The 12,425-nt window shown below is 36.1% G+C and overlaps 1 long non-coding RNA gene across 12 annotated transcripts; it reads left to right on the top strand.

Moving 5' to 3' along the window:
- Nucleotides 1-1,028: 1,028 nt before the first annotated feature.
- Nucleotides 1,029-10,527, top strand: LOC105420795 (uncharacterized). 12 transcript variants are annotated; one of them, XR_016052476.1, is made up of 6 exons: nucleotides 3,449-3,662; nucleotides 5,150-5,311; nucleotides 9,191-9,261; nucleotides 9,365-9,646; nucleotides 9,737-9,876; nucleotides 10,014-10,527. It is a non-coding gene; the product is annotated as an uncharacterized LOC105420795 (long non-coding RNA). The 12 variants fall into 12 exon arrangements; XR_016052477.1 differs by lacking the exon at nucleotides 5,150-5,311 and having other exon boundaries at nucleotides 3,338-3,662; nucleotides 9,797-9,876; XR_016052475.1 differs by lacking the exon at nucleotides 5,150-5,311 and having other exon boundaries at nucleotides 3,338-3,662.
- Nucleotides 10,528-12,425: the final 1,898 nt, after the last annotated feature.

Genomic DNA, 12,425 nt, shown 5'->3' with positions numbered 1-12,425 from the left:
TCTTGTGTGCAACAACACCTTTTTATGGAAATAAGATGTTTTGGATATTGGTTGTTTTCACATTTTCCGTACATGAGGTGGTTTGCTCTTGCAATGGTCTTCCTTTTTTTGTGCAGGGCGGGAACTTTATGTTCCTTGGGAAATTCACGATAGGAAACATACCCATTTGAATTCTCTACCGTTGGAATTCCTTATGAATCCTACAATGGAGTCAATGTAAGGCTTACGTTAGCACTACGTTAGATTGTGAATCTTCAGTCTAAAACTTATTGTGTTGGTCATTTTTTATTCTGCTTTTCTGATTTTGTCTCTCCTTTGAGCATCCTCGCTTGTGGATCGCCAAGGTCTCTTGTACTATTCTTTCTCATATATTAAAGGTTAACGTTATAAAAAAAACTTATTATATTGGTCATCAAATTTCAATCGTATTTGCACATTTTTTTAGTTCTCTATTTCCTCTTTCATTAGATGACTGCAGTTTTTTTCAGATTGAAACAATTGTTGTTGTTATTAGTACTATTGTTGTTGTTGTTGTTATTGAGGCTCAAAACACTCATGCTACTGCCACTCGACCAGCTAAGGAGATGAAATAAAAGGGAAAACTATAGATTACACTAAAGAAAATATAATAATTCATTTTCAAAAAAGAAATGTATAGATGTATCTAGCCATGTTGGCTTTCTAGGCCACGGTAATCGATATCTGTGACACTCATTGACAATGACACCGACACCGTGTCCATGTAACATAGAGCTAGAGACGCTCTATTTATGTTTCCATTTTCCATACTTTAAAAAAGAAATCTTTTTTTTTTTCTTTTTTCCTTTTTCTTTTTTTTATATCTAGAGCTCTTACTTATAATAGAAGTTATATATAGTTGCTTGGGTACTTTATATATAATAGTCGTGGATGCCCTTTTGGAGTACTGTGTACTATACTCCACTAGATGCTTACTTGTCCTTTTGTTTTTCTTCATGTCTTTTCTTCTTCATTATTGATTCAAAGTATTATGAGGCCACTAGCATTTTGTCAACTGAAGATTTTTCCTCTTATCGTTTGTGCACATTTTGTAGGCATTATTTGATGAACATTATCATTGGAAAAATATATTTCCTTGTTGTTAGAATCAAGATAAAAACCTTGGAACTTGAGATCAGAAGGCGGGAATCGACTGGGTCAGGGATGGAAACCCTAGCCAAATTCGAGTTAATGGATGGTGCTCCTGTCAGAGGTACATTCAGCTACATATGCATTCAGTCTGCGTACATATGTCTTGTTTTATTTGCATATATATCATACATTGACGCCTACATACATAAGTACTTACATACACACCCATATCTCATGCATAGCTGATCTAATCAATTGTTGGATGTGCATTGCATGAAAACACTAACAAATAATGCTTACTATAATGTTAAAGGTTTTTGGAAAACTATGTAGTTATGGCATTAAAAAGATTAAGTAATTTTGATTCAAAACGGGTTTTGAATTGAACGTGGCTTGCTTGCATTTGCCCTTTCAACCAACAAATATCAAGTGTTTCCTCGTCTATTTATCATCTGCCTGCTCTTGATGCTCTTCTGCCCTTTACTGCCTCATGTCTAATCTGCTTTTTACATCTTGCTAGAATGCATCACATCTTCAGAAGAAAAACAATTTTCTTCTCAATTATTTACCCACAAAATTTAAATTTTTTCTTGCAGATTTTTTTGGGAGAAAAAGAAATAGGTATGTGAAGTTTGATATAAGTTACAAGAAGAATAGGATTCATATAAGTAAAATATCAAACTATGGGAAATATATTTATTTTCTTGCCAGTATTTAATATTTAGTTTTTGGAACTTCAATACTTCTAGCATACGAAAGGAGTGCAACGGAAAATTCTGTTCAGATCTATGATAGGGAGGTCAACCATTGACACATTTTTCTACTTAGGTAATTGATTAAGAAGTTTAAGGAGAAGTGAAAAGCATCCACCTTGTCTTTATTGATTTAGAGAGAGCATATAATGAGGTACGTAGAGAGATGATTTGGTAGGTGCTGGAAAAGAAAGGAGTCTCAAAGGGGATATATTGACATGGTTAAAGTTATATACAAGGGAGCGTTAAGTACTACAAGGGCCATTAGTAGAGAGACAAGTGACGGTTTAGTAAGAGTGAGCCTACATCAAGGGTCAACATCAAACACATATCTCTTTGCTTAGGTTAAGTACGAGTTAACTAAGCATCTACATGATGAGATCCTGTGGCGTATGTTGTTTGCAGATGATAGTTGTGATTCATGGGATTAGATATGGCAAAAATGTAGATTTAGAATTTTGGAGGGTTACAAGGGGCAATTTAGTTCAAGTAAAAGGTTTTAAAAGAGCAAGTAGAAAGCTCAAAAGGACATGAATGGAAGTAATGAGAAACGATATGGTGACTTATGGTCTAACTAAGGGTATGACTCTTGATGGAGTGGAATGGAAGAATATGATTCATATAGCTGACTCCAAATCGTTGGGATAAGACTCAGCTAATGATGATAATGATAATGAGATACTTCTAAAATATAGGGGACACAAATTTTCTCTCCGTGTTTTACGATTTTTCTCCCTACATAAGTTTTCACAGTTTTTGCAGCAGTTCTTTTTCTAGCTACCAAATATTTTTCCATATTGAAACTGCGGAAAATCTTTGAGAGCAATAAATGTCGTTGTGTTGTACTACAGGGTGGTATAGGAGAGGACTGCTTTTCCCATCCCAGTCTCTTGTCCAATAGCATCGACAAGGTTTTTTTGGTAGATTTAAGAGGTATATTAATGGCCCCTTTTGCATTATGCGAGTGCATGTGAATCGATCCCTATTTCAACTGTTCTTGAGCCCATATAACGTAACGCCTACATATGGCAACATAAACAACAAATTCAACATCAAATACTACCTCAACTTGGTTCTCGTGGATGAAGATCACAGCTATATTACGCATCAAGAGATCACTGTGAATCGCCTCCAAGCGGACAATTGATCTCTTATCTCCAATATTTCTATCAAACTCTCTCTCTCTCTCTGCCTCTCGCATTTGTTTTTCATCGGTGAACCTCGGAATCCTGTAATTTTTTTTTATAAAAAATATATAATATTTGATCATTTACCTTTGAAATAAGGTGTTTACAATAACTATGACAATTTTAATTTGAGATCCTCGAGATTCAAACTCGAGCAACCGGTTCTTCTAGGGACAATCGGTATCTTTTTAATTTTTTAATATATAATTAGTGTAGCTTGTCAAGATCATGTCAGGTATGACTTTTCGCTCCATTTCTCTCCCGGGAAAGGACTCATGTTAAACCCCCAGTGCTCACCCAAACAACCCACAAAACTCATCCGGGTTCTCTCCTTGTTTTTCTCTCTAACCCAACCTCTTCTCTCACCCATATGACTCTTCATGTCCGCAAACCGCTCCATGCTTTGTGTTTCTCAATGGCCACTATTCTGTCTTTAGCTTTCATATGTAATAATGTGGGAAAGCCCCATTTCAAATTCATGAGAAATAGGCCATTAGAGGGCACTGGGAGCTCTGTGATGAAACACATTTGTGTAGAAGAGGGGGCTACCTCGTTGGAGTACGGAAACCTTGGGGACTCTAACCTTAACATCAGTGAAATTACAATAGGAGTGGTTAGTTCTTAAAGACTTTGAATTATTTTACATGGAGTATTTTCATGTGAATAGAAGGAAATCTGGTTTGTTGTTGTTTTTGTTTTTTTTTTTCTCCACGAGTGTAGGGTGTTAATTTCATTTATGTTGGAAAACAAAAAAAATGAATTATTGGCTATTTGCTTTTGTTTCTTTCTTGCTGATAAATGATCATCCATATCACTCTTCTTGTCCACAAACCTCTCTCTTCACTGTGTTTCTCTCTCTATACCGACCTCTGTACCCACCCTTGAAGCCTCTCTTTTCTCTTCTATGTTCTCACCCAAAATGCTCATCTGCAAGTTTTCCTCTTCTCTCATTGTTCCTCTCTCTAGCCCGCCACTTTACCTTTGGGTTTCACTATTCGTCCTCTCCACCTTCTCCACTCTCTAACCAGCAAGCTTCCTTGAACTTATTGGGGATGGTTTAGAGATTGCTTAGAGGATTGGAGAGATGTGCCCGCTCATTAGATTAGAGAAATATGATCGCTTGTGGAATGTATATTGAAGACAAGTAGCACACTGCATCATTCATAAGGTTGAGATCTTAATTGTCCCCCCTATCTCATTTTTTCTGCATTGGGTTCTTTTATTGCATTATGTGTTTTCTCCTCCTTTCTTCTTACCATTCAACTTTTTCATTTGTTCTGTAATTTATGATTTGGGTCTCCATAAATTGTGATGGTTTCCATATTTAAGATTTGCAGTATTATAATTCTCAATGATTTAAATTTGAATATGGTTATTCCTCATTCCTATTCTTCAGTTGATCCATGCCCAAAGTTTAGATTTTGATGAACTCAAAATCTGAACCGAGAGACATGGGAACACATCAATTTTGAATTAGGTTCTTTGTCTCTCTTATGCAGCTGATCTGAGAAAAATAAAAAAATATCAACCCTCATTGTATTTTGGTTATTCTCTCTCTAATCTGCGATTTGATCAAACTGATCAAGTACCAGGTTTCATTTATTTTGGTTCCTTCTCTCTTCTCCCTTCAGTAAAAAAATCAAGCTTTCATGGCTTTTTTAGCTCTTAATCCCAAAAAAACATCATTGTTCTCTATATTTTCTCTCTCTAACCTAACCTCTGCTCTTGCCCATATTACTCTCTCTATCCAAACCACTCTCTTCTCTGTATTTCGCTCTCTATCCCAACCCTTTTATCCTCCCTCTTCACTCTTTGCTTCTCTCTCTATCCTGCCACTCCACAGTTAGGATACTCACCCTTGTCCTATATGTGTTTCTCTCTCTAACTCGACCTCGACTATCACCCAGATTACACCCTCTTTTTCATCTCCCTCTCTCTCTCTCTCTCTCTCTCTCTCTCTCTCTCTCCCCCCTCTCTCTATCCCGACCTATGTACTCAACCCTTGAAGCCTAACTCTTATATTTGTGTTTCTCTTTCTAACCTGTCGCTCCACAATGGGAGAGAGACAATGTTTTTCTCAAAGAGCTTCTACTTTTGAAGGATCTTGTATCGCTAACAGAGTTGAGAGCTCAACTGGCTTCTTCAATCCTCTAAAGCGAGAGGGAGTGTGTAAAAGACAAGAAGCTATCTTCATCATTCCGAGGGTTGAGAGCTCTATTCTGCTCCCATCATCTCTACATTATGGTTCTTTTGTTGCATTATGTTAGTTTTTCGCAACTTTTATCTCACCACGCAGCTTTTTCTACATGTTCTATTGAGTTCCAGTTGCTTCTTCGAATGATGATTTTGATCCCCTTTAATTGTGATATTTTTCTTTAAAGCTGCAGCTACTATGTTGTTATGATTATGGATTATTGATATCTTAGTCTTGTACCTTGAATCAATCTCTTGTATTCTACTGTTCCTTGGGCATGTTTAGTGGACACCCTTCTTGAGCTTTACATCAATACACATGGTGAAGATGCTCAATAGGAAGAGTGTAATAGGATTATTATGATTGGTGATATCTTATGCTTGTGCCTTGAATCAATCTCTTGTTTTCTATTGTTTCATTGGCATATTTAATGGATACCCTTCATGAGCTTTACGTTGACACATACGGTGAAGATGCTGAATAGGAAGAGTATCTTCTCAAAGGGCCATGAAGTAACCATCCTAAAATATTGATCTTGTGTTGGATTTAGAACTGTTTTTACATTTGAAATGGAGCTCAATTTGACTGACTCCATCTTCATAACTCTGTTAAATTTGTAGGTTGGCTTGATGTGAATTACCTGGGGGGTGTAAAATGTGTTCTGGTTCTCAATTTTGCAGGGATTGAATTACTCGACTAGGATGGTATTTGTGTTTACGTTCACTTCAAGGAGTATGCTTAGTTGATCAATGTTATACATTATGAATGAATGGTGATATTTTCGGTGATACCTGCCCTTTGAATTGATCCATAAAGCATTTAAAGAGTGAGGCATGCTTAGTATAATTTGTAATGGAAATCTCTGGGTATGGATGATTTAGACCACCAAGATCAAGTTATGACTTCTAAAGGACCCAACTTCGATTCTCACACAAACCTAGTTTCCTCAAGTTTCATGTCAACTCTCAAAAGTAACTCCAATTCATACTAGTTTAGGGATCCATCTTTTAATAATTTCTAAAACCCAAAAAACGAACGTGAAGAGTTTGATGTCTTCTCTATGAAACTCAGGTCTTAGGGATCCATTTTTTGTTTGTTTTTGCTAATGAAAATTTTTATTTTTATTTTTATCTAATTCTTTACTTTCTTCACTGGCTCCTAGAGATCTACATGCACCATGAAATATGTTTTTTGATATTATTTGCCCTATGGTGATAGTCCATCATGTGAATAGTAACATTGTCGTGTTTTTTGATATGTTGATTCGTTACAATGATTTTATTATATAATGGATGCAATGTTGGGTCATTTTCCTCCTCAATGTAAGTTATTTCATAACAATAATGATTAGCATGGAAGGTTGCCACGTTGCTCCTTACTTTTCCTTACAGAGCAAATGAAGCCTCAAAAAGCAATCAATATAGAATGGATGATGATATGATAGGTGATTTAGGAACTATTTTAACTGATTATGAGCAAAATGAATGCATAAGTACTGGAATGGAAGATAATTTGGCAATCCTAGCAATTGACGACGAAGGTCCTTTGAATACTTAATCACAAGAGGACATGTTGTTTGAGTCCGAATTATCAGTGAGGATCTTTTATACTGATTATGTACGACAAAGGGGTTTTGGCATCCGTTGCTGTGGTAAACGTACTTCCAGGAATGATGAGTGTATTAGTCAATACTTTGTATGCTCCATGCAAGGTTATCATGCAAAAAAATACGAAAGTAGTGAGAGACCACACCCAATTACGAGGATGGGTTGCAATGGCAAGGACATATACAAACAAAGTGATATCAGGGCCGTGGATCATTAGAAAATTTGTTGAGGACCATAATCATGCGATGTTGTCGCCGAGAAAAGTCGCATTGATTCGATCTCACAGGCATGTCTTGTTGAAGCAAGAATACGACCCTCAAATGTTATGTCGGTTTTGAGAGCACAGGCCGGGGGATTATACAACCTTGGTATTACTTTGAGGGATTGTCAAAATTATATCCAAAGCACTTGAAGACATATTGATAAAAGTGATGCTCAATGTGTGCTGAATTATATCATGAAATAGAAACAACAGAATCCATTATTCTATTGTGCAATAGAAATGAATGAGGACTATGGCTTGAAGCATTTTCTATGGGTGCATCCTCGGGCAATAATATCTTATTGTGCATTTGGTGATGTTGTTACCTTTGACACAACATATTAAACGAATCGCTATGGCATGAGATGTGCTCAATTTGTGGGAGTTAACCATTATCAAGAGTCCAATTTATTTGGATGTGCGCTTTGGGCTGATGAAACTGAATGCTCTTTCTTATTGTTATTTAATAATTGGCTTGAAGTGATGAATAAGAGCCCTCCCATCTCAATAATCACAGATCAGGATCTCAATAATCACAGACCAGGATCAAGCAATTCGAGCAGTTGTGGCAAAAGCATTTCCACATAACTCGGCATCGATTTAGCACGTGGTTTATCATAAAGAAATATACTGAAAAGTTGAGTGATGTTGATTGCAAATACCCTGAATTTCATGGTGAGTTCTTTAAGTGCAGTGAGCTAGAGGATGTGGATGAGTTTGAAGAGTGTTGGTGATCTTTCATAGATAAATATATGGCTTCTATTCTTATTAAAAAATTGTGAACATTGGGTCAAGGCATACTTACAAAAGCACATTTTTTTTTGCAAATATGTCAACTGCCCAACAAAGTGAAAGTATAAACATATTTTTAAAAAGCACATGTTTTGCAAATATGTCATCTACCCAACGAAGTGAAAGTATAAACATATTTTTGGATGGTTATGTTGATGTTCGTAGTAGCCTACAAGTATTTGTCACTCAGGTTGGAAATGCAATTGACCTTCGCTATGAAAAGGAACGTAAACATGATATACAAACGATCAACACAACACCAATAATGAAGGTGAGACTACTTATAGAATTCCAATTTTTCAGAAATTTTTTCTTGAAAAATGTTCCTGATATTTATAGAAGAATTAGTTGAAAGCGAATGTTATATTGCAGAGATAATTGAGGATGCTGGTAGTGTTATGACATTTAGGATGGCAAGAGTTCGGCTAGAGAAACGAGCATATATTGTCTTATTCAATAATTTTAAAGTGATTGCTAGTTGTACTTGTAAATTATTTGAGTTTGGAGGAGTTCTTTTTAGGCATGTCTTGAGGGTTTTATGCATGAAAAATATCTTGCTTCTCCCACCTCATTACATTTTGAAGTGGTGGACAAGAAATGCTACAAGAGGCTTCGATTTTGGGGAGAATGCGAGCCAAGCACAAGGTAATCCTCAAGAGTCTGAATTGTTGCGATACCGTGATCTTGGCCGACGTGTCCTTCAACTATGTGATGAAGGGGCAACAACTGTAGAGTGCTATCACTTCACAATGTGCGGCATTGATAAGCTTTTGGAAGACGTGAAGGCCACAACAAAAGATGTTAGTACAACTACACAATGTGGTGCCCAAAATATGAGTGAACTGAGTAATATTGTGATATAGACCACTTTGCGTAATCCTTTGCCAAAAAAGGTTTTCCCCCAATAAAAAGAATAAAACCTGCTTTGGAGAAGCAACAAATAAGAAAAACAAAAATGTGCAAATTGCAAACAGTATGGCCATGACAAACGATCTTGGTTATATCACGGGGCTGAAAGGTAACATGAAACATTGCTTTTGAAATTTTTTCTTGTGAATTTTTTCTTTTCCTGTTAGGTTATCTATGTCAGCTCATAAAAATTAGTAAATGCATGTTACCTCTCAGCGCTAGTTCTGATAATGTTATGGGTGCTCCTATAAATGTGGATGTTGTCATTGAGCCATCTCAAGTATAAACTACTTTTCTATATTCTATTGTTGAATTGTTCAACATGACTTTTATGTTGTTTCCTACATTTTAAAATAAACTGTGCTGGCTATATGTAGGTTGCATCTTCACATATGGATAGTTGCATAGATTTAAGCTTACAACAAGAAGGTCAACATTGGTACTAAAGGTGAGAACGTGGAAAAGTTAGTGTTAATTTGTATCTCATCATTTTTTAGAGTTTCTCTTATGCATTAGATGTGTATCAAACTTTTTCACTATTCATAATGCAGGAAGGGATTTTTTTTATACCTTAGAGGCATGTGCCAAATTTTGAGGCATGGGTCCACGATCAAGTGATCAATTACTGTGCAAGAAGGTTTTGTATGGAGCCATGCAGTTTTTTGATATATGTATTGATCCATGGAATGCATTCCACTTTTGAGCTTTGATAAGGGGTGCACTTTCTTGATATAAGGGAGTCGTATACCTCCTTGATGCATGAAAATTATACTTGCCGTGGCTATAGGGCCTTGCTCAACTATTATTACAAGACATCATATATAGCAAAAAAGGTAAGGAAATCATTTTGTTGATTACAAATTGCTAGCATAGGCTGTTCTGTTGGATGGATTTAATGAGTTATTGGTTTTTACTCGGATTAGCATGCAGGTTTTGGAGTCGATGCCTGCTGACATGTGTTTTTTCTGTGATGATGCATGAAGGGCATGTGCAACTCTCAAACATGGAAACTCTGATTAGTATGCAAGCTTGGTATGCATGTGTGACCTAAAGATTCGATTATGTAAGCATTATTTGTAAGTCTCTTGATCTGTACAGTCCTAGAAATACAACCTATATCTATGCTACGTAATATGTTTTTGTGGTGGAAACATGGGAGATTTTGTCCATTAATGATTGTTATATGTGCATGTCTAGTAGATGAAGGGCTGTATTACAAAGTGACAGCCTTAGCGCTGCATAATAGCTTACCAAAGCTTCAAGATTTTTAGGGGCTGGTGCAATGACATTGCTTCAGAAATCTTGTTGTGTGCAAGGACTAATAATATTTCCTTTGGGGACATTTTGAGGAGTGTAAGGGAAACTAATATGTGACCTAATGTTGAGGCCAATATAAAGATAAGAATTTTATTGAAGCAGGTTTCGGCTGACCTCACAAGCTTGATGGGTATGTGATGGTATATTTTAGTGTCTCTAGTCATCCAAGAAAACTCCAGTTTACATGTAAAGACGAGCGGGAATGATTTTCAGCTTTGTTTTCAATGTGAAAGATATATGATTGGTACTCTATTGACATGTTGATTGTTAGAGAAAGTGCGGGAGAGTTCAAATGGCATGATCTGACTTGTAATCTTGCATTAATTGATCAGAAATGCAAGAAATGTATAGTTTATTTAATGAACGTGCAAGTGGGGCAACATGTGTATTTCCTTCATTTGTTTTTGTTTGCAGTGCTTCATTTCTTATTTCTTCTTTTTGGTTACAAATTATACATTGCTAGAGCTTTTATTGCATAAAATTTGAAGAAGCGATTTAGAAACAGGAAAAAGTTTATATAAGGTTGCAACCTTATAATGTAGAGCTACGGATGCAACTCAAAAATCCCTTGAAAAAGGTAGTTTTAATGTTGAAAAACCTTTTGATTGATCATCTTGACATCGAGATGTATGCCCTTAAAAAATAAAAAAAATTTAAGTCTCAAAAATAGTGCATTTTACAATATATTATCTATACCGTCCATTTTCAATGTTTTCATATGTTTATAGATCTATTTGATTTTAACCATTTTTTAAATTTAAAATTTTATAATTAGATATAAAAATAGATTTTGAGATAATCCAAAAAACATTACATCAAAATTATACACCATGATAAAATTTAAAGGCATACCTTACCTCTACTGCTCCGGATGCATTCGTATGCAAACTGCACCCAAAGAAAAAATGGCTTTATCCCTCCTAAACAATTAAATGTTGTGTATTATTAAAATCCAGAGCTATAGTAGGCTTTTACAGTTTTTATGACAAATAGGTAGAATATTATGCTGAAATCATTTATTTTTTGTGAGATGTAGCACTCATATTTGTCTTTGATAAAAAATCAATTGATATTAACGATCATTATTGAGAACAGTAAAATGTCTTTTTGGCCCAAATTCCAATATGGTTTCGTACGACAGGTGAGGATATCTCTAACGACATTCATCCGCCACATACACAAAGGGAGGGCACCAAAACAAGAGATAAAGTCCTCGAATATTGTGATTTTTTGCTAAAAATCAATCTTCTCGTAATGTACATTCCCAACCTATTTTTACAATAGGAGAGGCTATTATGCTAGAGTAGCTTCTTATGCATAAACAAAATTCACTATTTCATATTTTCTACAGAGTTAGAAGTCCCATTCTCAAGCGAAATATATGAAGTACAACATCAGGAGCTTGATGGAATATCATTTTTCATGTGTTCATGATGAGTTGATTTATATACATTTTCAGCTTCAATGAATCATGTCCATATCTTCTAAATGACATGAGAGTCACATTCACTCCACTGCCACTGGTGAACCCGGGGCGTTCTTGACTCGTATTTTAGCGGCTTTGCATATAGGGGTTGAGGTTTCAATTCCAAGCTTCAACAATCGAGGCATGTATCCTGAGAAATCAAAAGGAGCGTAATAAGTAATTGAAAGTATTTAATTGGTATTATAAGTTGCATCGATACCCTTAAATTAGGTACGAACATATACAGAGGATACGTACCATATCCATCGAGCTACCAATTTAGTGGTCAAGTTCTTAATAGAGCGGCTTATCCTACAATAATTGGGTGAACTTTTACCAACGTAACCATGCTTCCACTCAAGAATATCAATCCCATTCTTATCTAAATTTATACTTTTCTTTTCGCCCCTAAGCTTTTCAGGCAGAGCATTTGCAAAGCCAAAAGCCAATGTAACTTTTGAGTACCACTTTCTAGCTTCATAGATAGACTCTGAGTGTAAAGAAGAGTAGGTTGAGTCTCGAGAACCGTGAAGGGGACGTGGGCAGGAATACCAATCGATGAGAGAGGAATTTGGATCGTGAGTATCTCATGTGGGTTCGTGACACGCTCAGGATGCTCGCGTGGGCGTCCTCTTAGATCACCTGGAATGCCCCCTGACTTGAGGCCAGTTCGGAATCGCCTCCCTTGACCTGTTTTGTCTTTCATGTGAACACACATACACACATTAAAAGTAAAGACAAGTGGGTCAGGGGACCCCACCTTGTCATAGGGTGAGTGCACACGTACGTGTGTACTCAAAGTAAAATGGAAAAAAAATAACATAATAGAG

The sequence above is a fragment of the Amborella trichopoda genome, chromosome 3 (assembly GCF_054954075.1).
Source record: "Amborella trichopoda isolate Santa Cruz 75 chromosome 3, AtrichopodaSantaCruz75HAP2 v2.0, whole genome shotgun sequence".
Lineage (NCBI taxonomy): Eukaryota > Viridiplantae > Streptophyta > Magnoliopsida > Amborellales > Amborellaceae > Amborella > Amborella trichopoda.
Note: the sequence above shows the minus strand (reverse complement) of the source record. Positions and strands in the feature narration are given on the sequence as shown.